The sequence below is a fragment of the Sciurus carolinensis genome, chromosome 6, assembly GCF_902686445.1.
Source record: "Sciurus carolinensis chromosome 6, mSciCar1.2, whole genome shotgun sequence".
NCBI classification, from domain to species: domain Eukaryota; kingdom Metazoa; phylum Chordata; class Mammalia; order Rodentia; family Sciuridae; genus Sciurus; species Sciurus carolinensis.
Genome location: NC_062218.1, coordinates 125,249,659 through 125,277,054, shown reverse-complemented (window position 1 = coordinate 125,277,054; position 27,396 = coordinate 125,249,659). Strand labels below are relative to the sequence as shown.

Genomic DNA, 27,396 nt, shown 5'->3' with positions numbered 1-27,396 from the left:
CTCTGTCCAAGGCAAGGCAGGGAATGGGAAGTTATCATTTGAGCCCTCAGTGAAATCAAAGCTGCCAATGAGCTACAAGAGTCTTGAATCCTTGCTTTGGGAAATAATTAAAACCCCCAACTCCCTCCAACACTGCTTTGTTTTAACTTCTAAAACTATTTATTGGCTGGAACCTTTTGCTTTTCTTTTCTCAGTACATAATGTCAACATGGACATGTTTGGCAAGAGGTAGTTTAAAGCTGTGGGATAAGAAGTGTTTTTCTAAGATTTGAATAATTAATACCATAATGTTAACAACTTGCTATCTCTTTAGGCTAGGATTATGAGGAATTCTTACATCTAATAGTCTTGGAACACCAAGAAAATCTACAACCTGCCACTTATACATAGTACAAAGTTTTGATCTGCAATTTGGAGTTCATTTTCTGTTCATAGCTACTTCCATGGAATTTTAGTCTGTGCAGCATTATATTGTACTTTTCTAGATATAGAGACTTTTGTTTCCTCTCTTTAATGCTCTTGAATCTTTGAATAGATTCATTTACCTCAGGTGCACATATCAAAAGTGGATAACATTTATAATCTGATACAGTGGATTTGCATCAGTTTAAAAGGGTGAGAATTATGTTGGTGTATTCATAGAGAGAGGCCTGGTAGGATTCTTTTTATAAAGAAAGCATTAAAAATTAGTTATAGCTGTATACATGAAATGATTTCTGAAATTCTAATACTAAATGATGAAGGGAGACATAACATACAGACATATTCAAGGGCACATATTTTGCAGGAGGCAAGTAGATACTTTGTTCCAAATTCAGGTAATAAATGACCAAAAAATGAAATTAAATCTATGAAATATTTCATTTCATTTGAGAGTTAACATAGGCCATAAAACTAGTGGCAATTGCACTTTAGTTGAATTGCTATATAATTTGCCATTTTGCTGAAGTTATTATGAAAGATGAAAGAATTTGATATTCTCAATGTCTACATCAATTCTGAAATGAACCCCAAGTTACATTATCTAAAAACAGCATAACTTTCAAAGGTAATTGCAATACTATTATTTCTTAGCCTGATGTATTATTCTCATACATATTTTTTACTGGAGAGAATTTCTTTCATCTGCAATGGTCTTCCCTCCTTGTTTTAACCTGATACTTCCTCAACTCACTTTTCTTCGCTATTAAGACCAGTGTTTTTTGAACTCAACCCTGCTGATATTTCAAGCAGCATAACTCTTGGTTGTTAAGCATGTTCTTGGCAGTATAGGATTTTTAGCAGCATCCCTGGCCTTGAACCAACCAAAATGTCAAATTGACAAATGTCCCCTTGAGGACAATGCTGACCCTGGTAGAGAACCACTGCAGACCATTTCCAATTTGAACTTATCTTTTGTATTTCATTTTAATCCCTTGCCCATTTGGAAATAATCTGCTATTCATTCACATCAAAGAAAATTATGAAAGTTACTTTTTCTAGGGCTCACAAGATGTTTCCTCTATGACTGAACATGCAGGTTTATGAAACCTTTTACTCATGAGCCACAGTTCCTCAAATGTACTACATTCTAAAACTTATTAAGAGTACATGGTTGGAGCATATCTCAGGGTAGAGTGCTTGCTTAGCATGTATGAGACCTGGGGCTTAATCCCCAATTTTTTATGATATATTAATAAGCCATGCTATTTTTATTACTAGAAGTTAGTAGTCATGACTCATGAACATAAGTTGAATATTTTATTCTACACATTAGTTGAGTTAATGAGGGGACTGGTAAGATATTAAACTGCTCCAAAGAGCATTTGAGAAGCTAGGTATTCATGGGCAATTTAGTAAAGAAATATTAGACACAGGACTAGTTAATGTTGTGTGAGGACAATAAATAATAACTTTTGAGGATTTATCTTCTGCCAAATGAAAGTTATATCCATTTCCACAAGATAAAAATCTATAAGTTAACATAGAACTTCAATAAGTTTTGAACTATTAATTGATATTCTTTAAAACTGGTTTAAAACTGTTGTTAATAAAGATATTTATGCTTTCTAAGGTAAATCCCTTCACCTCCAAGGCATCTCTCTCTCTCTCTCTCTCTCTCTCTCTCTCTCTCTCTCTCCTCTCTTTCTCTCTCTCTCTCTCCAATGGGCAATGTTTTTCTTCCTTCATGGTGGAGGAATAGACCTTTTTTTTTTAACTATTAACTCTTCAACTATCTCTGAAAAATTCATTGAGTAAATGATCTATGGTAAATACATATATTTTTACACTCTAGAATCAGGTCTCCAGTATCTTTGGATTTTTGAATATCAGATATCAAATATTGGCTAATAACACTGCTAATGCACTGTTTTGTATCACACAGGCAAATTAACATGTATTGTATTTTTTTTTACCAGCCTTAGAGAATTTGAACAGTAATTGCATACTGTTGTTGATGATCTAAGATAAATTTTGTTGAGTTAATTGGTTTATATGTAATGTATCATGCAAAGTATTAATATAGTTTCTGAAACATAGGTATTTAATAAATATAAGACATTAACAATAATAATGAGAGCATATTTTATAGATTATTTTAATGAAAATTGAGCTAACTATGAAAAACTAACATTACTCCCAAAATTAAATCATAGGCAATTTAAGACATAACAATCCTAGAATTCTGTTTTTATATTTTATTAAAATATTCTTCTAAAATAAGGAAAAGAGGCATGATAACACAGGAAAAGGAAAGGAACAATTCTAATTAGTTAGATTTTGGATTGAATCAAATAAAAATAGAATGTGTTATTGAAGCCGGGCATGGTGGTGCATGCCTGTAATCCCAGAGGTTCAGGAATTTGGAACAAGAGGATCATGAATTCAAAACCAGCCTCAGCAAAAGAAAGGGACTAAGCAACTCTGTGAGAGCCTGTCTGAAAATAAAATACAAAATAGGGCTGGGGATGTGACTCAGTGGTCGGGTGACCCTGAGTTCAATCTCTGGTACCCAACCCCAAACAAAAAATAGAATGTGTTATGACCCAAATGCAGGAACTTGTCCACGTTAGATAAGCCCAACCTAAACTTGAACAGCTTTTATAGTTTTACTGCATGACATTGTTTTACATTCAGTCATGAAAGTCAATAAACCTAACCTTAAATATGAATTGTTTGGCATTCTTCCTATTTACTCCCCATTCCTCTCCACTTGGAAGAAAATTAAGGTATAGTAATTACATTGCTAAGGTAAATCAGTAAAAAATTTTAAAGAATTTTTGTCAGTATTTAAATAAGAAATAAATGGACTTCTTGGGTGTGTGTTGTCTTTTGACTTATATAGAGGCTCAACTTTTCCCATAAGTAAAAATTAAAATAAATAGATGGAAGTAGGCCAAATGACAGTTCCATAAACTGTTTTCCATCTGGCAGTTACTTTACACTTTGGTCTTATTTGCTTCATCTGGTGGTAGAATGTGTCCATCTGAGGATAAATTCATACATAGCTCAACTATATAATCATGTTACACTTCAGAAGGAGCTCTGTGTGGTCGAGCTTGTTAAAGTTGCTCAATTTTTGAGTTGAAAAATTCATCTTCTGCCACTCTTTCCACCTCCCAAATCCACAGGGATATTTTTTTTCTTTTGAGTCTCAGTTTGATCTCATGATCTTTACACAGAACTTCAGTCATTCATTACTATGAACTCTCATTTTATATATAGCTGAAACTTTGCTTTATTTAAGAGTTAGTTTCTTCCCTTATTGTCACAATGACAGTTGGCAATACATTTCACAGTGTTTATTATTTAATGAATATAATTCTCCTTAAATTCCTTGCTTCTGTCTTTATAATTAATACTATTAAATGATTGAATTTTGGGGAGATTTGTTACCAAACCAATTTTTATATTATTTTAATAACAACTTAGATAAATCCAAGAATTCAAATTTTTAGTAACCTCCTAAGTTTAATATAAAAATACTTTTTATAAGCTAGTTGTATATTCCTGTCATGCTTCATAGGCTCCATCAAAGTTTGAAAGGATAAATCTGAGGAAAACATGGTTAATGTAGTACTTACATTTGAATCCATGTTCATTGATCATTCCTGAAGGAAATATTATTGGAGTTTGAACTGGGAGAAAGATCAGCCTGGAAGTTTTGTTGCCTTTCCATGTCTTTATGGAGAAGTTCTCCAGCATTTGCTTTGCTCCCACACCTTCTAAATAGACACCTTGCATTTGTTACTAAATGACTTTCAAGTGCTGTGCTTTTCTTTCCCATATATGAATAAATCAGTAGAATGAGTTAAATTGTTGACTGGAATAAATACTGTTCACTGCTCTTCATAAAAGTCTTTTGAACTCAGTAAGCACCATGGTAGAATAGAAAAATTAACATAAATTGTTTTTATGAACATACAAAATGAGCAACAGGAAGCTTTGCTTTCCCCCAAACCTAGGAGGGTGACAGCCAGATTGGTCTGTGTGTGTGTGTGTGTGTGTGTGTGTGTGTGTGTGTGTGGGCAGAGACAGCCTGGTCATTTTTTGGGCAGTCTGTGCTGAAGCAGAGAGAAGTTTGGTGTCTGCTCAAATGTGCATGTAGGAATAATAATAAAAATCATCTCTCCTCAAGTTATCTTTAGATAACTTGGTTTGTATTTTGTATAATTGGAAATTATTGTTAAAATTGTCACCTTAAAATTATTGTATTCAGCAAACATAGTTAATGTCAGAATTTTTACCTATTTTGAAGTAAGTTTTTATAGTAAATCTTTGAAAGGAATTGGTAAACAGATTAGAAAAAAATTATCATGAAAAAGAATAATTTCTCAGTTAAAGAGGTTTCAAAGAGATCACTTTGAGTTCTAAACATACAACAGTATGTGTGAAAATAAGTAATAATGAGAATGTGTTCCCTCATTATAAAGGAAATATGAATCATTGAATCATGATACAATTGATCATTATAAGACTAAAGTTAATGCAAATAACTTTACTTATAGAACACAGGAATTAGAACTATGATTGCTGTAGTCAAAAGGTAAATTACAACTAATTATAATTACCAGTTCTTGTTTTTTGATTTTCATAGATTGGTGAAAACCTCTTTTAACTCTATTTTTTAATTAATGTTGAAACATTTTAAATATTTTTAAAATATTTGGAAACAGTGGGACAAGTGAGTATTCCTTCTCAACTTAAATTAGCTTTACATACTTGAATTTTCTCAAAGAAACTAAAAAGTATATGTCATGTTTTTTCCTGTTCAGTTTAACCCTATTCTTATTCCTAGTAATCCAGTTATTCAGACATGGTATAACAAGAGTATAATAGAAATATTATGTTTAAGAGGGTTTTTAATTAATAAAAGAACAAATTTTTTGAATTTATAAAATGTTTTTGATATTCCCCTAAAGAAATTAATGTAAATAGAATGTGTCATGGTAATTGTTAGAATGCATTTCCTTATATCTGTGAATAAAATGAATTAGAGAAATAACAAATGTTGAAGAATGTTGGATAATATATATTTATTTATGAATTTTCTCTGAGAAAATCATTTGTGAGTGACATTTTTCCAACACTTGTGTTGTTATTTTCATTCAGTAGGTATTTTTTTTTTCAAGGCACACACATTATCTATACAATTTTAGTGAATAAATTTGCCTTATTCCTTTTCTTAATGGCCTATTTAGAAGACCTTAATATTGATAAAATATAGTTTATGAAAGTTTTTCTTTTATAGTTATTACTTTATATCTTGAAGAAATCTTTGCCTATGATCAAGATAATATTCTCTGCAGTTTTCATTGATATACTTTATAGTTTAATTTTCTTAGATAAGTCTGTTACACACCATGACTTAATATTTGTGACAGTGTGCAATGGGCATTGAGGTTAGTTTATTTTTACATATATCTTCCATTTGTTCCTGGATTTTTATCAAAAGGACTTTGCTTTGTCATTTTGTTGGAAATCCATTTACTAGGAAGACTGTCTGCTTCTGTCCACTCCTATTCCATTCATAGTTTCCACTGTTTGTGTCAGTACTTGAATTCTTGATTACTGACACTTTAGGAAAAAATCTTGATTTGAGCAGGGTAAGTCCTCCAGCTTTTGTTTGTTTGTTTGTTTCAAGATTATTTTCAACTTTTATGTTGATTGCCCTCTATATATTTTGAGTGAGCTTATTAATTAGTTTATTTTTTACTCTAAATTTAAATGTATTTTTAACTGATACATGAAACATTTAAATTGTACACATAAACAGGTAACGTGTAATGTTTTGATGTGTATACATTGTGTAATGTTTAAATCAGGTTAAATATACTTATTTCCTCAAACACATATCATTCAAAACACTCAAAATCCTTTCTTATAGCTTTTTCTTCTTTTATACTGTTTTTTTTTTTTTTTTTTGTGGTGCTGAGGATCAAACCCAGTGCCTCACTTGTGATAGGCAAGTACTCTACACTGAGCTACAACTCCAGACTCTCTTCTAGATTTTTGAAATAAATGGTACACCAGAATGACTTACTCCTACCTAATTGTAACTTAGGGCCTAATAGACAACCTTTCCCCATTCTTCCCTCCACCCGCCATTCTCCCTGGCTTCTGGTGACCACTGTTCTACTCTCAACCTCTGTGAGGTTGACTTTTAGATTCCACATATGAGTGAGATCTTGTGATACTTGTCTTTTGTGCCTGACTTGTAATACTCTCCAGTTCCATCCACATCATGGTATATGACACAAATTTCATTACTTTTTATGACTGGGAAGTATTTTTTTTTTTTTTTTTTTTTTTTTTTTTACGTTTACATAGGGTAATGATGTTTATTTTTTTCCCTTCCCCCCCACCGCTCCCACCCTTTTCCCTTTATACAGTCCTTCTTTCCTCCATTCTTACCGCTCTCCTTAGCCTAACTCTAAACCTAACCCTAAACCTAATGCTAACCCCTCCCACCCCCATTATATGTCCTCATCTGCTTATCAGCGAGATCATTCGTCCTTTAGTTTTTTGAGATTGGCTTATCTCACTTAGCATGATATTCTCCAATTTCGACCATTTGCCTACAAATGCCATAATTTTATCATTCTTCATTGCGGAGTAATATTCCATTGTATAAATATGCCACAGTTTCTTTATCCATTCATCAACTGAAGGGCATCTAGGTTGGTTCCACAATCTGGCTATGGTGAATTGAGCAGCAATGAACATTGATGTGGCTGTATCTCTGTAGTATGCTGATTTTAAGTCCTTTGGGTATAGACCAAGGAGTGGGATAGCAGGGTCAAATGGTGTTTCCATTCCAAGCTTTCTGAGGAATCTCCACACTGATTTCCAGAGTGGCTGCACTAATTTGCAACCCCACCAGCAATGTATGAGTGTTCCTTTTTCACCACATCCTCGCCAACACCTATTGTTGCTTGTATTCTTGATAATCACCATTCTAATTGGGGTGAGATGAAATCTTAGGGTAGTTTTGATTTGCATTTCCCTTATTACTAGGGATGTTGAACATTTTTTCATATATCTGTTGATTACTTGTACATCTTCTTCTGTGAAGTGTCTGTTCATTTCCTTAGCCCATTTGTTGATTGGATTATTTGTATTCTTCGTGTAGAGTTTTTTGAGTTCTTTATAGATTCTGGAAATTAGCGCTCTATCTGAGGTATGGTTGGCAAAAATATTCTCCCACTCTGTAGGCTCTCTCTTCACATTTCTGATAGTTTCCTTTGCTGAGAGAAAGCTTTTTAGTTTGAATCTATCCCAGTTGTTGATTCTTGCTTTTATTTCTTGTGCTATGGGAGTCCTGTTAAAGAAGTCTGATCCTAAGCCAACAAGTTGAAGATTTGGACCTACTTTTTCTTCTATAAGATGCAGGGTCTCTGATCTGATTCCAAGGTCCTTGATCCATTTTGAGTTGAGTTTTGTGTAGGGTGACAGATAGGGGTTTAATTTCATTCTATTGCATATGGTTTTCCAGTTTTCCCAGCACCATTTGTTGAAGAGGCTATCTTTTCTCCATTGCATATTGTTGGAACCTTTGTCTAGTATGAGAAAATTGTATTTATTTGGGTTTGTGTCCATGTCCTCTATTCTGTACCATTGATCTACCTGTCTATTTTGGTACCAATACCATGCCGTTTTTGTTACTGTTGCTTTGTAGTAGAGTTGAAGATCTGGTATTGCAATACCCCCTGCTTCGCTCTTGCTACTGAGGATTGCTTTAGCTATTCTAGGTTTTTTATTCTTCCAGATGAATTTCATAATTGCTTGCTCTATTTCTGCAAGGTACATCATTGGGATTTTAATTGGAATTGCATTGAATCTGTATAGCACTTTAGGTAGTATAGCCATTTTGACGATATTAATTCTGCCTATCCAGGAACATGGGAGATCTTTCCATCTTCTAAGGTTTTCTTGAATTTCTTTCTTTAGTGTTCTGTAGTTCTCATTGTAGAGGTCTTTCACCTCTTTTGTGAGATTGATTCCCAAGTATTTTATTTTTTTCGATGCTATTGTGAATGGGGTAGTTTTCCTAATTTCTCTTTCTGAAGATTCATCACTTATGTATAAAAATGCATTGGATTTATGAGCATTGATCTTGTAACCTGCTACTTTACTGAATTCACTTATGAGTTCTAAAAGTTTTCTGGTGGAATTTCCAGGTTCCTCTAAATATATAATCATGTCATCAGCGAACAGGGATAGTTTGAGTTCTTCTTTTCCTATTCGTATCCCTTTAATTTCTTTGGTTTGTCTGATTGCTCTGGCTAGAGTCTCAAGGACGATGTTGAATAGAAGTGGTGAAAGAGGGCATCCCTGCCTTGTTCCAGTTTTTAGGGGGAACGCTTTCAGTTTTTCACCATTTAGAATGATATTAGCCATGGGCTTAGTGTAGATTGCCTTTATAATGTTTAGGAATGTTCCCACTACCCCAATTTTTTCTAGTGTTTTGAGCATGAAGGGATGCTGTATTTTATCAAATGCTTTTTCTGCATCTATTGAAATAATCATGTGATTCTTAACTTTAAGTCTGTTGATATGGTGAATGACATTTATTGATTTCCGAATGTTGAACCAACCTTGCATCCCTGGGATAAAACCCACTTGATCGTGGTGCACTATCTTTTTAATATATATTTGTATGCGATTTGCTAAAATTTTGTTGAGAATTTTTGCGTCGATGTTCATTAAAGATATTGGTCTGAAATTTTCTTTCCTCGATGTGTCTCTGTCTGGTTTAGGTATCAGGGTGATATTGGCTTCATAGAACGAGTTTGGGAGGGTTCCCTCCTCTTCTATTTCATGGAATAGTTTGAGGAGTATTGGAATGAGCTCTTCTTTAAAGGTTTTGTAGAACTCGGCTGAGAACCCATCTGGTCCTGGACTTTTCTTTGTTGGTAGGCTTTTGATGACCTCTTCTATTTCATTGCTTGAAATTGGTTTATTTAGGTTGTGTATGTCCTCCTCGTTCAGTTTAGGTAATTCATATGTCTCTAGAATTTTGTTGATGTCTTCGAGATTTTCTATTTTGTTGGAGTATAGATTTTCGAAATAGCTTCTAATTATGTTTTGTATTTCACTCGTGTCTGTTGTGATGTTTCCTTGTTCATTCCGAATTTTAGTAATTTGAGTTTTCTCCCTCTTTCTCTGTTAGTGTGGCTAAGGGTTTATCAATTTTATTTATTTTTTCAAAGAACCAACTATTTATTTTGTTAATTTTTCCAATTGTTTCTTTTGTTTCGATTTCGTTGATTTCGGCTCTGATTTTAACTATTTCCTGTTTTCTACTACTTTTGGTATTGGTCTGCTCTTCTTTTTCTAGTGCTTTGAGCTGTAGTGTTAAGTCGTTTATTTGTTGATTTCTACTTCTTTTTTTGAATGCACCCCATGAAATAAATCTTCCTCTAAGTACTGCTTTCATAGTGTCCCAGAGATTTTGATATGATGTGTCTTTGTTCTCGTTTACTTCTAAGAATTTTTTTATTTCCCTCCTGATGTCTTCTGTTATCCATTCATCATATAATAGTGTATTATTTAGTCTCCAAGTATTGGAGAAATTTCTGTTTTTTATTCTGTCATTTATTTCTAATTTCATTCCATTATGATCTGATAGAGTACAAGGTAGTATCTCTATCTTCTTGTATTTGCTAACAGTAGCTTTGTGGCATAAAATATGGTCTATTTTAGAGAAGGATCCATGTGCTGCTGAGAAGAAAGTGTATTCGTTCTTTTTTGGATGGTATATTCTATATATGTCTGTTAAGTCTAAATTGCTGATTGTGTTGTTGAGATCTATAGTTTCTTTATTCAATTTTTGTTTGGACGATCTATCCAGTGGTGAGAGAGGTGTGTTAAAATCGCCTAGTATGATTGTGTTGTGGTCTATTTGATTTCTGGAATTGAGAAGGATTTGTTTGACGTACGTGGATGAGCCAATGTTTGGGGCATAGATATTTATGATTGTTAAGTCTTGCTGATTTATGCTTCCCTTAAGCAGCATGTAATGTCCTTCTTTATCCCTTCTGACTAGTTTTGGTTTGAAGTCCACATTATCTGAAATGAGGATGGATACTCCAGCTTTTTTGCTGTGTCCGTGTGCATGGTATGTTTTTCCCCATCCTTTCACCTTTAGTCTATGGGTGTCTCTTTCTATGAGATGAGTCTCTTGCAGGCAGCATATTGTTGGATTTTTCTTTTTAATCCAATCTGCCAGTCTGTGTCTTTTGATTGATGAATTCAGGCCATTGACATTCAGGGTTATTATTGTGATATGATTTGTATTCCCAGTCAGTTGACTCATATTTGTTTTTGACATGATTTGGTTTCTCCTTTATTTGGCTATTCCTTTAGGCTAGCGCCTCCTGTTGCTGATTTGCATCGTTGTTTTTCATCTCTTCCTCATGGAATATTTTGCTGAGAATGTTCTGTAATGCTGGCTTTCTTTTTGTAAATTCCTTTAGCTTTTGTTTATCATGGAAGGATCTTATTTCATCGTCAAATTTGAAGGTAAGTTTTGATGGGTATAAGATTCTTGGTTGGCATCCGTTTTCTTTCAGGGCTTGGTAAATGTTGTTCCAGGCCCTTCTGGCTTTTAGGGTCTGGATTGAAAAATCTGCTGATATTCTTATTGGTTTCCCTCTGAATGTAATTTGATTCTTTTCTCTCACAGCCTTTAAAATTCTGTCTTTATTTTGTATGTTAGGTATTTTCATAATAATGTGCCTTGGTGTGGGTCTGTTGTAATTTTGTATGTTTGGAGTTCTATAAGCCTCTTGTATTTGGTTTTCCATTTCATTCTTCAGATTTGGGAAATTTTCTGATATTATTTCATTGAATAGATTGTTCATTCCTTTGGTTTGTTTCTCTAAGCCTTCCTCAATCCCAATAATTCTTAAATTTGGCCTTTTCATGATATCCCATAATTCTTGTAGATTCTGTTCATGATTTCTTACCATCTTTTCTGTTTGGCCAACTTTGCTTTCAAGATTAAATAATTTGTCTTCAATGTTTGAGGTTCTGTCTTCCAGGTGCTCCATTCTATTGGTTATGCTTTCTATGGAGTTTTTAACTTGGTTTATTGTTTCCTTCATTTCAAGTATTTCAGTTTGTTTTTTTTTTCAGTATCTCTAACTCTTTATTGAAATGATCTCTTGCTTCCCGTATTTGCTCTTTTAACTGTTGATTGGTGCGATCATTTAATGCCTGCATTTGCTCTTTCATCTCCTCCTTCAATGCCTGCATTTGCTCTTTCATCTCCTCATTAGCTTCCCTAATCGTTTTAATTACGTACATTCTGAACTCCCTTTCTGACATTTCTTCTGCTGTGCTGTCATTGGGTTTTATTGATGTAGTATCTAGGTTTGTTTGGGACATTTTCTTCCCTTGTTTTCTCATATTGGTCAGTTGTCAGTGGGACCCTGAGATATTGCAGTTTTCCACTATTGGCTTATAGTGTCCCGGTAGATTTCCAGTGTATCACCTCCCAGCCTTCAGTAGCCTGATGTCTTGGAGGAATCTGATAAAGCAGCGTATCCGAAGAACACTGCCCCTAGCCCCCTACTGGTTCCACGATTTGGAACTGGCTCTGTGCTGAAATGCTCTCACTGTGGGCCTGCACCGTGCAGCTGGCCGTGTGGGAGGAGCTCACTGCCGGAGTGTGGAAGGCTACCTTGGGAAGACTCTAGCTGCCCTGCCCGGCTCCAATAAGCCACCTCTATCTGGGCCTGCCTCCCGGGCCGAGCTTTACCCAGAGGGCAGACTCACCCGTGGCTCTATTTCAGTCCGAGTCTCTCAATACCTCCCCTTCTTACTTCCTGGGTTCTGGAGCGACAGGGGGTGCAGTCTCCCTCTAGGCCGCCATCTTAGATCGCCCCGAGAAGAGAGCCTGCAGCCGGAGTGGGCAGAGCCGCCTGAAGAGGTCTCTGGCTGCCCTGCCCTGATCCCAGAGGCTGTTTGCGGATCGAGGCTCTCCGTTGGTTCGGGGGCTTGTGGCTGGTTCTATGTAGAAAGTCTCTCACTGGACGGTCAGCTCCGAGAAGCTAGCCTTGAATGGCACCTCCCACCGCAGGGGTCCAGACTACTTGGGGAAGTCTCTGGCTGCCCTGTCTGGACCCTGAATCTGCTTGCATGCCAGAGTACACTGAGCTGCACTGGCTCCGGGACTCGGAGCTTGTTCTGGTCAGAAAGGCTCTCACTAGCGGGCCAGTTCCGTTCCGAGAACCTGGAGAAGCTGGCTGTGTGGGCGGGGCCCACCGCCGGAGTGCGCAGGGCTGCCTGTGGATGACTCTAGCTGCCCTGCCCGGCTCCGATAAGCCACCTCTATCTGGGCCTGCCCCCTGGGCCGAGCTTTACCCAGTGGGCAGACTCACCCGTGGCTCTATTTCAGTCCGAGTCTCTCAATGCCTCCCCTTCTTAACTCCTGGGTTCTGGAGCGACAGGGGGTGCAGTCTCCCTTTAGGCCGCCATCTTAGATCGCCCCGAGAAGAGAGCCTGCAGCTGGAGTGGGCAGAGCCGCCTGAAGAGGTCTCTGGCTGCCCTGCCCTGATCGACTGGGAAGTATTGAACTGCATATATGTACCACATTTTCTTTATGTGGTAGACACTTAGGGTATTTTCATTTCTTGGCTATTGTGAATATTGCTGCAATAACCATAGCAGTACAGATGCAGTTTTGGAATACTGATTTAATTTCCTTTCAATATATACCCAATATGTATAATACTGGATCATATAATAGTTCTTTTTTAAATTTTTGGAGGAACCTCCATACTGTCTCCCATGATGCCTTTACTAATTTCTATTCCTACCAATAGTGTGAAAGGTTTCCCTTTTCTCCACATTCTCTTAGTACTTTTTATTAGTCTTTTTTTTGGGGGGGGGGGTGTAATGAATATTGAACCCAGGGTCTTATGTATGCTAGGCAAGCACTCAACCACTAAGCTACTTCTCCAGTCCATTTTCAGTCTTTTTTTTGATAGTACCTATTCTTATGTGAGTGAGGTAATGCCTCATTATGCTTTTGATTTTCATTCCCTGATGATTAGTGATGTTGAACATTTTTTTGTATACCTGTTGGCCATTTGTAAGTCTATTTAAGCAAGTTGCTCAATTTTTTAACATTTTATTATTTAAAAGCCACTCAGTTTATTGTACTGACAATAAAAAATGAGTAATCTAGAGCCTCACAGAAATAAGTGCAATACTTTAGAAAAAGCAAGATAAATTTGTAGTAAAACATCCTTCATTTAATCTAGGAATCTTCTTTTAATCAGATACATGCACTTCAACTACATGCTTAAATAGTATCAACTTCACTCACCACATATGTATGATATTGATAATTAAACCTATTGATTGTGCTGTATGTGAATAAAAAGATATGGATTGTATTTAACTTCTTTAAAAATGGTTAAGAGTTATAAAGTTTTCTATTACTAATAGCAAAATTTTAGTATACAAATCAAATCAATATAAATATCATTAACTGTTGTGTCAATACAGGATATTATCATTAGAGTATCATTACAGCACATATTTTGTTCTTTTTAGATAGACATGTCAGTAGTGATATACATACATGAAGTATAACTAATTGTACATGATGTGGAGTTGCACGGTCATGTATTCATATATAAACATAGAAAAGTTATGTCCGATTCATTCTACTATCTTTCCTATTCCCATTCCCACTTCCGTTCCTTCATTCCCCTTTGTCTAATCCAATGAACTTCTATTCTTCTCTCCCCCGAACCCTTATTGTATGTTCACATGTGCATATCAGAGAGAACGTTTGGTCTTTGGTTTTTTGGGATTGGTTTATTTCACTTAGCATGATAGTCTCAGTTCCATTCATTTACCAGCAAATGCTATCATTTCTTTCTTCTTTATGGTTGAGCAATATTCCATTGTGTATATTTATCCTATTTTCTTTATCCATTCATCTGTTGAAAGGCATTTAGTTTGGTTCCATAGTTTAGCTATTATGAATCGAGCTGCTATAAATATTGATGTGGCTGCATCACTGCAGTATGCTGATTTTTAAGTCCTTTAGGTATGTCCTGAGAAGTGGAATAACTGAGTCAATGGTGGTTCCATTTCAAGTTTTCTCAAAAATTTCCATATTGCTTTCCAGAGGTTGCACCAATTTTCAGTCTCACCAGCAATGTATAAGTGTACCTTTATCCCCACATCCTTGCCAACATTTATTGTTAATTGCCATTCTGACTGAAGTGAGATGAAATCTCAGTGTAGTTTTAATTTGAATTCCTTTAATTGCTAGAGATGGTGAACATTTAATATGATCTGTTGATCATATTTCTTCATCTGTGAAGTGCCTGTTTGATTCCTTTGCCCATGTATTGATAGGTTATTTGGGTTTGTTTGTTTGTTTGTTTGTTTTTGGTGTTTTCTTGAGTTCTTTGTATATCCTGGTGATTAATGTTCTATCTGAAGTGTAGATGGCAAAGATTTTCTCCCATTCTGTAGGTTCTTTCTTCACATTCTTATTTCCTTTGCTGTGAAGTAGCTTTTTAGTAAAATCAATTTGCTTGTTTTTAATTGGTTATTTTTTTTTCTGTTGAGATTTTGAAGTTCCTTATACATTTTAGATGCTGACCCCTTTTTACATGTATAGTTTGCAAATATTATCTCCCATTCTATAGATTGTCTCTTCATTCTAATGACTGCTTCATTTGCTCTGCAGATATTTCTAGTTTGATGTGATCCCATTGGTCAGGTTTTTGCTTCTCTTTCCTGTGCTTTTGGGGACTTGTCCTAAAACCCTTACTGTGTTGCTCAGCAGGTGGGCCCTTGCTCTCTGCTGTGTGAGGTTGGCGGAGGAGTGTAGAGGCATTCACCTAGCCACTTGGCCCACACAGTTCCAGACACTCCGTCTGTGGATGTTGGTTGGTTGGTAGTGGTCATGGGGCTCTGCCAACACTGCGTTTTCCCTTGGCGGGCCTGATCTTAGGTGTGAAGTCCTGAGCCTGGACTTCATTCCCTCTCCTCCAAGCAGGAGTCATCTCTCTCCATACCATGCGACTGGGAGTTGGGGGAGCAAGGATGCAGACAGCTCCTTTCTTCCTTCTTCTGTGTGCCTTTTTTATTATACTACAAATAGGCACTGCCTTCCTTAGCCCTTGTAAAGGGAGTTGTGAGCACCAGTCGCAGTTCACTGACACATTTGTGGGGAGATGAGCGGTAGAGGATCTTACCCAGCCTCTTCAGGTATGTGGACATTACCCAGGGACCCTAAGGGGGACTTGACTTTTGACAGTTGGGGTCGCTGCAGTAAAAAGCCTTACTTAGGACAGTGATGATTGTATCTGCTGGTGTGTGGAAGAAAGTGATCACAGCCAAGTGGGCAGAGTGTAATTGTTGGAGACAACTCATGGAGTAACGCTTTTGCTACTGATTTGTACCCTGTCTTAAGCTACTCGAGAAATAGACTCTGAAACAGATTCTGATAGGGAGATTTGCTCACATGGGTTGGGGACTGCACTCGAGAGCAGCATTACTTAAAGAGGCACGAGAAGGACTAGGTGGAAGGAGAAGTTGAACTTAGATACATTAATCTGAGGTGACCTTCCAAACTCATGATGGCTTTGCATCTCATCATCTGTCAGTCATTAGACACAGGCTTCCCTGGGGCATGGTGGGTAAATTTGGACCAGGTAGTGCTTTCAACCAGTGTCATTTTCCATAAAGAGACTCAGCTGTGAATTGAGAGCAGACAACAATCCCAGGGCTGGAGAAATGGAGGCTGCCATCCAGGGTTGGGATCTGGTTTGTACACTACAATATCCATACAAAAAAATCAAAGCAACCTATTTTGTGTTTTATAGGTTCTCCAGGATAGTTGTGGACTGGGGCAATAACTGCAAGATATAATATATTCTTTTAACAGTAGGGATTTCTTCTAAGATTACCACCATGCCATCATCAAACTTAGTTAAATTAACAGTAATTCCCTAAGGTTACCTAAGACTCAGTCCATGTTAAAATTTTCCCAGGCCGGGGTTGTGGCTCAGTGGTAGTGCACTTGGCTCACATTTGTGAAGCACTAGGTTCCATCCTCAGCATCACATAAAAAATAAATAAATAAACAAAATAAAGTTATTGTGTTCATCTAAAACTAAATATATATATATATATATATATATATTTTTTTTTTTTTTTAATTTCCCCAGTAACCTCAGAGGCTCTAAATTAAATTTTATTTGTTTGGATTAGGATCGCCAAAGACAGAGGAGTTAGACTGTCCAAATAAACTGTAACATTCATTGATTTTTATTTATTTACTTATTCATTATTTATTCTTGGAAGTGGTGATTGATGCCAGAGTTACTTTACCACTGAGCTACATCCCCAGTTCTTTTTACTTTTTATTTTAAGGCAAGGCCTCACTAAATTGCTGAGACCCTCACTAAGTTGTTGAGGCTGGCCTTGAACTTGCAATCCTCCTGCCTCAAATTCTTGAGCTGCTGGGATTACAGGTATGTGCCACTGTGTCCAACCCAGTGATTTTAAATCAACTAAAAATGACCATAATTCTGGAAAGATTTTGTACATAACTCAACCATAGCATGAACAAAAATATTGGGATGAGATCTCTTCTTTATCACAATTTAAATTACATTTTTATACAATACCCAGCTTCAACTTAGTTCCAAAGTTATTTAACTCTTGATACCGATGGTAGCAGCAAGCACACTGCCTTGCAAAATAAACCTGTAATTTCTCATGATGATGCCACTGCTTATAATATGTCAACAAAAATTTGTTTTACCTTCTTCTCAATTGTAAGCCCCTTTTTTACTCAGAAATTATAAACCCTTAACTTTGATGGAACTCTTCTGGAAAGATTATCATTTCATTTTTGTTTCAAATTAAACTGCTTCATTTCCTGCATCCCTTTGAATACAGTCATTGTACATTGCTGACATATTAAGATTGTTGTTCTCTAACAAGGCCATTGGGTTATCATCTAGCATAGTACCTTATCCTCTCACAATGTGTGGAAACCAAATGACTAGACATGGATCATTTTGGGGGGGGGGTGGATACCAGGGATTGAACTCAGGGGCACTCAACCACTGAGCCACATCCCCAGCCCTATTTTGTGTTTTCTTTAGAGATAGGGTCTCACTGAGTTACTTAGGATCTTGCTTTTTTTTTCTTTTTGAGTAAAATTGCTTTAATTTTAGTGTCAATCTTCATTATACAGAAATCTCGCATATGACCCTTTTATGTTCCAAGAGAGTTCTCCTCATTTCATCTGCATCTTTGACCCTTTCAGTATCATACATACAAGGTTCCTGAAACCAGTCAAGAATGAATGGCAAGACTATTTTATTTTATTATTTTTTAAATTTTTACAGAATGCATTTTGATTCATTGTACACAAATGGGGTGCAACTTTTCATTTCTGTGGCTGTACATGATGTAGAGTTACACCATTCATGTAATCATACATGTACATAGGGTAAGATGTTTGTCTCATTCTATTATCTTTCCTTCCCCCTGCCCCTCCCCTCATTTCCCTCTATACAATTCAATGTTCCTCCATTCTTCCCTTACTCCCCTCCCCATCCCCCCGTTATGTATCAGCATCCACTTATCAGAGAAGACATTCAGCCTTTGTTTTTTTGGGATTGGCTTTTATCACTTAGCATGATATTCTCCAGCTCCATTCATTTACCTGCAAATGCCATAAGTTTATTATTCTTTATGATTGAGTAATATTTCATTGTGTATATATACCACAGTTTCTTTATACATTCATCTATTGAAGGGCATCTGGTTGGTTCCACAATCTAGCTGTTGTGAATTGAGCTGCTGTAAACATTGATATGGCTGCATTACTGTAGTATGCTAATTTTAAGTCCTTTGGATATAAACCGAGGAGTGGGATAACTGGGTCAAAAGGTAGGTCCATTCCAAGTTTTCTGAGGAATCTCCATAGTGCTTTCCAGAGTGGCTGCACCAATTTGCAAATCCACCAGCAATGTAAAAGTGTGCCTTTTTCCCCACATCCACGCCAACACCTATTATTGCTTGTATTCTTGATAGTAATCATTCTAATTGGAGTGAGATAAAATCTTAGGGTGGTTTTGATTTGCATTTCTCTAATTATTAGAGAGGTTAAACATTTTTTTTACATTTGTTCATCACTTGTACTTCTCCTTCTGTGAAGTGTCTGCTCATTTCTTTAGCCCATTTATTGATTCGGTTCTTTGTATTTTTGGTGTAATGTTTTTTAAGTTCTTTATAAATTTTGGAGCTTAGTGTTCCATCTGAAGTGCATGTCGAAAGATTTTCTCCCACTCTGTGGGCCCTCTTTTCACATTATTGATTGTTTTCTTTACTGAGAAAAAGCTTTTTAGTTTGACTCCATCTCATTTATTGATTCTTGCTTTGGTTTCTTGTGCTTTGGGAGTCTCGTTAAGGAAGTCTGGTCCTAAGCCAACAGGATGAAGATTTGGGTCTATTTTTTCTTCAAAAATATGTAACACTTCACAAATTTGCATGTCATTCTTGTGCAGGGGCCATGCTAATATCTGTATCATTCCAATTTTAGTATATTTGCTGCTGTAGCAAGCACAGCACCATGCTTTTGCTGAGGCTGAGTTTGAACTTGTGGTCCTCCTGCCTCAGTCTCCTAAGCCACTGGGATTATAGGCATGCACCACCTAATGGGCCATCTCTGGCTTTAAGGATGGAGCCATGTCTCCACATTCTGGCTTTCATACCATCGAAATGTAAACTCCCCAGGAGAAATAACTTCAGCCCTCTTGGCAACTTAGGAGCTTAACCTGGGTATCTAGTTCAACCTATAGCCATTTGACGCTAATGAAGAGATAAAAACATTGTTTTCTTCTTTCATATCAATATAATTAACTAGATACCAGACAAATAGCTACAAATATATTTCTTATAGCAATTCCCAGGGCAGTGATGACAAATATTACTTTTATATTATATACACATCTGTGTCTCACAAGGTAAGCTAGTATTAAAATGCTACTAGAAGTCTTAGATAATAAAAAGGACAAAAATAATGAAATATTTAAGGGTAGGAAAAACCCAGGCAAACCACTATCATCTGAAGTCTTAACCATATGTGTACAGACAATTCTGTGTACCTTACAAATAAAGTATTAACACTAATAAAAAATTCAGCAAGCTTATTGAATGTACATTCTCTATATAAAACTTTTAAAGGTCCATATATAAAATTTGCCTGAATTCCTATGCAATAACATATTGAAAATGAAATTATAAAGTAAAATTTTCTTCATAAAAATGACAAAACTATCAGGCATTGGGAAAAATCTTACCGAAATTGTACAAATTTATCGTGATGAAAATTAAAATATTTTATTGGAAAAAAAGAAGACTGAAAAAAGTAGGGAGATATAACCTGTATCTGGAAGACAGACTTAGTACTAAAAAATCTCATTTTCCCCAAGTACATGAACTCAGTACATTTCTGATTCAAATCCACTGGGAGTCTTTTTTTTAGGAGTTTGAAAACCTAATTCTGAAACTCATGTGAAAGAAATAAAAAAAACATAGAAGTGAAGAAATTTTTTAAAAGCATGAACAACTCCTTTCAGAAATTTAGAAATAATATAAACTCTAGTTCTTGGCACAGGTTATCCTGGCAAAATGGATAGACAGGTAATGACAGTAACTGTATTAGATTCTCCAGTAAAATAGAACCAATAGGGCGTGTGTGTATGAAGATGTGTTGTAAAGAATAGGCTCGCATGAATTTCTGGGATCTGTACTCTCTAAACTGAAGATTTGGAAAACCAATCTGTGTCTGAAGCCTTAAGAACCAAGGGAGCTGATGGTGTAAGTTTCAGTTTGTACATAGGAGATGACTGATATCTGAACTTAAACAGGTGGGAAGAAGTCCCTCTTACTCTACCTTTTTGTTCTATTCAAGTCTTCAGCTGATTGGAGGAGGCCCACCCTCAGAAGGGAATACAATTTACTCTCCCTTGTCTACTGATTCAAATTGAAATTTGTGAATTTCATCCAGGAACACCCTCACAGACACATTCAGAATAATGTCTGACCAAATGCCTGGGTGCCCTAGGGTTTAATCAAGTTACTTCAGAAAATTAACCTTGATCATATATACATTTTCCTTACCTCAGACCAGGCACGCTATTCTAAGCACTTTGCATATTAGTTCATCTAATGCTCACAGGAACTTATGAAGTGAATATGATTTTATAACTGAAACAGGTTCAGAGAGATTAAGGATCTAAAGACTAAATCCAATGGTACAGAACAGAGAGCCCAGGACGACAGCAACACATACATAGGATCTTGGAATGTGATCAAGATAGCATTGCCAGTCATTTGGGGATAAGATGGTGTCGGGACAAATGTTCATCCATATTAAAAAGTTAGCATCTTACCTCACAGAATAAACCAAAAATAAATTGCAGATCAGTTAAGGATCCCAAAGGGAAAAGTAGAAGTTCAAACACTTAACAGAAGAGAAAGAAAAGGTAGAATATCTTTAAGACACGATAGAAAGGAGGGGTGTCTCTAAAAGAAGGTGAAAAAACAAAAGATTGATTATTTAACTTCATCACACTATAAACTATCCATAGCCACCAGACCTTGAATGTTGGTCAGGCTCCAGCTGCTTCACAAGCGTTGCTGATCCTTTACCGTATTAAGTTAGTTAATGCTCACTGAACAAGGTGGAGAGGTCTGTGTCTCATGATCCAGCAATACTTCTAGATAGAAACAGGAGAAATTCTCCTGCGTCTTCAGTTACGTAAGAGAAATTCTTGTGTATCTTCACTGCTGCTGGGCTTGTAAGAGCCCCAAACTGAAAGTAACCTTAATATCCCAATAGGAATCAAACTAATGAATAGATAAATAAGTTGTGGCATATTCATATGTTGGAATGCTGTACATACTTTAAATTAATAAACTTAACCTATATGACTCAGCATAGATACAGTCCTAAAATAACAGTGAGTGAACAGAAGAAAGTTGTAGAGGTACACACGTCGATAAATATAAAAAGTGGTGCATTTGTTTATATGTGTTTTTAAAATGATAGGCATATGTAAGAAATTTTAAAACCATATGTGGCAGCTTCTTTTATCTACATAGAATACTCTGAATTCTGTATCTACAATATACAGTATCGACTGTGTATTCAGTATTATCTTTTATAACAAAACTAAATGTGATTAAATGTTATAATTTGGTACTTCTCAGTGACAAATGTGACAAAGATTTATAAAGATATTGCTGTCTTTATTCATTTATAAATTTGGAGTATTTAATAGGAATTGACATAAAGTGAGAGAAAGAAAGGCTACCAAAGACACAGAGTGAATAGTACTTTTCCATACTTGCAAAGATTTTGATGGAAACTGATTAGAAAAGGATGATAAGTAAACAAACTACAATACTCCATAACTCCTCCATGCTCATGGAACCTAAGAGTACTGAGTCAAAGAAGACTATTAGAATATTTTAGGATGAGATCACAGAGCTAAGAGCACCGTCTTTGTGGAGATTATAGAGAAGTGCTCTAAACATACTGAGGTATTTGAGTATGAACCTGTCAAGATATAAAGAACATGATAGAGTATCTGCCTCACTGTAAAGGCTCGCTAGCTGTTAGTAATTAACATTATTATTGTTACTGTTATTGTGAGAATAATTGGTAAATTTGAACTTTATTTTCCAGTGATGTGCATAAGGCATAAATGTCCATAAACCTTCAGAGTTTGGGCGAAGGGTGAAAATCAAGAGTTAGAAGGACTTGGAAGCTGCTGTTAAGGATGTTTTGCCAACCTGGCAGCAGCAATCTGTTGCTTAAGAGGTATTTGTTCTTTCGTCCAAAGCCTTCCCTACCTTGTTTATGTTTCACGGCATCTGCCTTCAATAACTGGGGAACTTGAGCTTTGAAATCAAAGACACTTGTCTAACTCTTCTCTGATGCTCTACTCTTGCAACTCTGTAGTCTTTGACAAAAGCCATTCACAAGTAAGAGGTCCGCTTACAACTGGAGGGAAGCTTTGATGTCATGTAGGTATATGGAAAGAGTGCTTCATTTAATTTTTAAAAAACGATTACAATTTAGGTCATGAGCATTTACAAATGAAACAGAGATGGGGCTGCGGATGGTCTGTGCCAATGCCAGTGCTGCGGTCAGAACGTGGGAATGTTAGCTCTAGATCTGGAGCTACGGGGAAATCCACACTGCACATGTTGCTAACCAGAATAGCAGGGGGTTTGCAGGTGATTAGGAGTGCAACAGAAAGGCCATCTCAAGTGAACTTGGGGAATAATTTTGACCTGGGAGCTCTGTGTTTCTGTGTAAAGAAGTTGTGCAACGAACCTGGTTCACAGCATTGGAAAGGCTGCCCAGATGGCTCACTGGACTGGAAGCGTCCCCTTTATTTGAGGGGGTGGGTACTAGGGATTGAACTCAGGGGCACTCAAACATTGAGCCACATCCCCAGCCCTATTTTGTATTTTATTTAGAGACAGGGTCTCACTGAGTTGCTTACTGCATTGCTTTTGCTCAGGCTGGCTTTGAAATTGTGATCCTCCTACCTCAGTCTCCTGGGGCACTGGGATTACAGGAGTGTGCCACCATGCCCAGCTTGGAAGCATCCCTTGAGCTGTGCACCATCACTCAGAAACCAGTCCCATATGTTCCAGGGCTAATGAACACAAGCCAGGATGTAGGCTCTTGGCTGACCAGCCCATTTCCACCTTATTTGCAAGGCTCACAGAGAGATATATACTCACCAGCAGATCTTAATGTCTCTGTCTGCTTAGCTAAGCTGTGTTTCTTGAGCCCCTTGCTCTGATGGACATTACCAAACTTTCCTTCTGAGTTTATTTACTCAATCCTCCATGTTCTTTGAATCCTGTCATGTTCCTATTACCAAATGATCCTCATATTCCATGTCTCTCTCCTTGAGGTCTTACCCACTTTCCTTATTTATATTTTTAACTGCTCAAATGCTTCAGTGACATATTACAAGCCACATTTTGTTTTACTCCAGCAATGACAAATCACATTGAATTAAGGTGAACTCTGCTAGTTTAATTGAGGGCACCTCCTATTCTTTTTTTTTAATTCATTTTTATTGTAAACAAATGGGATACATCTTGTTTCTCTGTTTGTACATGAAGTAGAGGCATACCATTTGTGTAATTATACATTTACCCAGCGTAATAGTTTTTGATTCATTCTGTTATTTCCTCCACCCTTCCCCCCGATCCCTCTATAGAGTCCCTCCTTCCTCCATTCTTGCCCCCTTCCCACCCCCTATATATGTCATCATACGATTATCAGTGAAATCATTCGTCCTTTGGTTTTTTTGAGATTGGTTTATCTCACTTAGAATGATATTCTCCAACTGCATCCATTTGCCTACAAAGGCCATAATTTTATTATTCTTTATGGCTGAGTAATATTCCATGGTGTATATATACCACAATTTCTTTATCCATTCATAAATTGAGGGCATCTAGGTTGATTCCACAATCTGGCTATTGTGAATTGAGCAGCTCTGAACGTTGTTCTAGCTGTATCTCTGTAGTATGCTGATTTTAAGTCCTTTGGGAATAGGCCAAGGAGTGGGATAGCTGGGTCAAATGGTGGGTCCATTCCAAGTTTTCTAAGGAATCTCCACACTGCTTTTCAGAGTGGCTACATTAATTTGCAAACCCACCAACAATGTATGAGTGTACCTTCTTCCCCACATCCACGCCAACACATATTGTTGCTTGTATTCTTGATAATTGCCATTCTAATTGGGGTGAGATGGAATCTTAGGGTAGTTTTGATTTGCATTTCTCTTATTACTAAAGATGTTGAACTTTTTTTCATATGTTTGTTGATTGCTTGTAGATCTTCTTCTGTGAAGTGTCTATTCATTTCCTTAGCCCATTTGTTGATTGGGTTATTTGCATTCTTGGTGTAGAGTTTTTTGAGTTCTTTATATATTCTGGAAATTAGCACTCTATCTGAAGTATGAGTGGCAAAGATTTTCTCCCACTCTGTAGGCTCTCTCTTCACATTGCTGATAGTTTCCTTTGCTGAGAGAAAGCTTTTTAGTTTGAATCTATCCCAGTTGTTGATTCTTGCTTTTATTTCTTGTGCTATGGGAGTCCTGTTAAGGAAGTCTGATCCTAAACCAACAAGTTGAAGGTTTGGACCTACTTTTTCTTCTATAAGATTCAGGGTCTCTGGTCTGACTCTGAGGTCCTTGATCCATTTTGAGTTGATTTTTGTGCAGGGTGAGAGATAGGGGTTTAGTTTCATTCTGTTGCATATGGATTTCCAGTTTTCCCAGCACCATTTGTTGAAGAGGCTATCTTTTCTCCATTGCATATTTTCGGCCCCTTCGTTTAATATGAGAAAATTGTATTTATTTGGGTTTGTGTCCATGTCCTCTATTCTGTACCATTGATCTACCTGTCTATTTTGGTGCCAATACCATGTCGTTTTTGTTACTATTGCTTTGTAGTATAGTTGAAGGTCTGGTATTGCGATACTCCTGCTTCACTCTTCCTGCTAAGGATTGCTTTAGCTATTCTGGGTTTCTTATTCTTCCAGATGAATTTCATGATTGCTTGCTCTATTTCTGTAAGGTACATCATTGGGATTTTAATTGGAATTGCATTGAATCTGTATAGCACTTTTGGTAGTATGACCATTTTGACAATATTATTCTGCCTATCCAAGAACATGGGAGATCTTTCCATCTTCTCAGGTTTTCTTTAATTTCTTTCTTTAGTGTTCTGTATCTCATTGTAGAGGTCTTTCAGCTCTTTTGTGAGATTGATTCCCAAGTATTTTATTTTTTTGAAGCTATTGTGAATGGGGTAGATTTCCTGACTTCTCTTTCTGAAGATTCATCACTTATGTATAAAAATGCATTGAGTTTATGAACATTAATCTTATATCCTGCTACTTTACTGAATTCACTTATGAGTTCTAAAAGTTTTCTGGTGGAATTTCCTGGTTCCTCTAAATATATAATCATGTCATCAGCAAAAAGAGATAGTTTGAGTTCTTCTTTTCCTATTCGTATCCCTTTAATTTCTTTGGTCTGCCTAATTGCTCTGGCTAGAGTTTCGAGGACAATGTTGAATAGAAGTGGTGAAAGAGGGCATCCCTGCCTTGTTCCAGTTTTTAGGGGGAATGCTTTCAGTTTTTCACCATTTAGAATGATATGGCCATGGGCTTAGCATAGATGACCTTTACAATGTTAAGGAATGTTCCCACTATCCTTATTTTTTCCAGTGTTTTGAGCATGAAGGGAGGTTGTATTTTATCAAATGCTTTTTCTGCATCTATTGAAATAATCATGTGATTCTTGACTTGAAGTCTGTTGATATGGTGAATTACATTTATTGATTTCTGAATGTTGAACCAACCTTGCATCCCTGAGATAAAACCCACTTGATCGTGGTGCACTATCTTTTTAATACATTTTTGTATGCTGATTTGCTAAGATTTTGTTGAGAATTTTTGCATCAATGTTCATTAAGGATATTGATCTGAAATTTTCTTTCCTCGATGTGTCTCTGTCTGGTTTAGTATATCAGGGTGATATTGGCTTCATAGAATGAGTTTGGGAGGGTTCCCTCCTCTTCTATTTCATGAAATACTTTGAAAGTATTGGAATGAGCTCTTCTTTAAAGGTTTTGTATAACTCGGCTGAGAACCCATCTGGTCCCGGACTTTTCTTTGTTGGTAGACTTTTAATGACTTCTTCTATTTCATTACTTGAAATTGATCTATTTAAATTGTGTATGTCCTCCTGGTTCAGTTTAAGTAATTAATATGTCTCTAGAAACCTGTTGATGTCTTCGAGATTTTCTATTTTGTTGGAGTATAGATTTTCAAAATAGCTTCTTATTATGTTTTGTATTTCAATCATGTCTGTTGTGATATTTCCTTGTTCATTCCGAATTTCATTAATTTGGGTTTTCTCTCTCCTTCTCTGTGTTAGTGTGGCTAAGGGTTTATCAATTTTGTTTATTTTTTCAAAGAACCAACTATTTATTTTGTCAGTTTTTTCTATTGTTTCTTTTGTTTCAATTTCGATGATTTCAGCTCTGATTTTAACTATTTCCTGTCTTCTACTACTTTTGGTGTTGGTCTGTTCTTCTTTTTCTAGGACTTTGAGCCCTGTTAGCTCGTTTATTTGTTGATTTTTTTCTTCTTTTATTGAATGCGCCCCATGAAATAAATTTTCCTCCAAGAACTGCTTTCATAGTGTCCCAGAGATTTTGATATGTTATTTCTTTGTTCTCATTTACCTCTAAGAATTTTTAAATTTCCTTCCTAATGTCTTCTGTTATCCATTCATCCTACAATAGGGTGTTATTTAATCTCCAGATGTTGGAGTAGTTTCTGTTTTTTACTCTGTTATTTATTTCTAATTTCAATCCATTATGATCTGATAGAATACAAGGTATTATCTTTATCTTCTTGTATTTGATAATAGTAGCTTTGTGGCATAATATATGGTCTATTTTAGAGAAGGATCCATGTGCTGCTGAGAAGAAAGTGTATTTGCTTTTGTTGGATGGTATATTCTATAAATGTCTAAGTCTAAATTATTGATTGCGTTTTTGAGATCTTTGGTTTCTTTGTTCAATTTTTGTTTGGAGTATCTGTCCAGTGGTGAGAGAGGTGTGTTAAAATCACCTAGTATTATTGTGTTGTGGTCTATTTGATTTCTGGCATTGAGTAGGATTTATTTGACATATATGGATGAGCCACTGTTCGGGGCATAGATATTTATGATTGTTATATATTGCTGATTTATGCTTCCTTTAAGCAGTATGGAATGTCCTTCTTTATCCCTTCTGACTAACTTTGGC

The 27,396-nt window shown here is 36.3% G+C and overlaps 1 protein-coding gene and 1 pseudogene across 3 annotated transcripts in view; one reads left to right on the top strand and one right to left on the bottom strand.

Annotated features, from left to right (window-relative positions):
- The window catches only part of Kcnn2 (potassium calcium-activated channel subfamily N member 2), a 444,782-nt gene that overhangs the window by 115,780 nt on the left and 301,606 nt on the right, over nt 1-27,396 (top strand). The window lies entirely within an intron of this gene.
- Nucleotides 18,996-19,095, bottom strand: LOC124987801 (uncharacterized; annotated as a pseudogene).